Here is an 858-nt window from a genome sequence, read left to right on the forward strand (position 1 = left end):
ATCAAAAAAAACATGACTAAAAACAAATCCAAACTGAAAGTAAAATGCATTACTGAATAATCAAACCAGGCCGCACTAAAGAATTCAATCTTTAAACAATTTAAAATTTGTTTAGATGACAAAAACATATTTATCAGCAAAATGAAATTATTTTTTATTTTCTGCGAGTCTCATTCTATAATTGAACAGCTGATAGACCTGTTTTCCAACTGACCAACACTCTAGATTTCCTTACCAGACAAATTAGTCAAGCTGTAAATTCAACAGACGCGCAGTCATGCGAATGGAACAATAAAACTTTTGCCTAGTGTGCTGCAGGCTGTGCACGTTAAAGATCCCCGCGACAATTCCATCTCAAACAAAATTGAAGGCAGCTGCAGAAATGTGAGACGTAAAGTCTCCATTCATTTCATTTCTGAATTCCGCAAATCATACCGAAAATTTATACAAACGCAAACCAGACAGTGAAAACCATGGCAGTGTCTTCTCTCATTTTCTACACACCACAGAAATGTTGATCAAGACATAAAAAAAAAAAAAGAAAAGAGGCCTAAGAATTATGCTCCTTATACTTAAAAAAAAAAATTTGAAAAAAACAAAAAATGGCAACAGAATGAATTAAAAAAAAAACAAATAATTAGGCCTACGTCTTCCTTTAAAAAAGTGCCTCATTCCCCACAAAATGAAACAGTGGTTTATGGATGTGTGTAATCTTATTTGCCAGTCAGGTTTGACTTAGTTGTTGCTTAAGTCAAACATATTTTTAAACACATCAAGACACCACACTTTGACAGTGACTCTGGCACACACTTTACGCTTGTTCAGTTGAACAATTGACAGCTCTTCAATCTAGTTTCA

The sequence above is a fragment of the Lottia gigantea genome (assembly GCF_000327385.1).
Source record: "Lottia gigantea unplaced genomic scaffold LOTGIsca_244, whole genome shotgun sequence".
NCBI lineage: Eukaryota > Metazoa > Mollusca > Gastropoda > Lottiidae > Lottia > Lottia gigantea.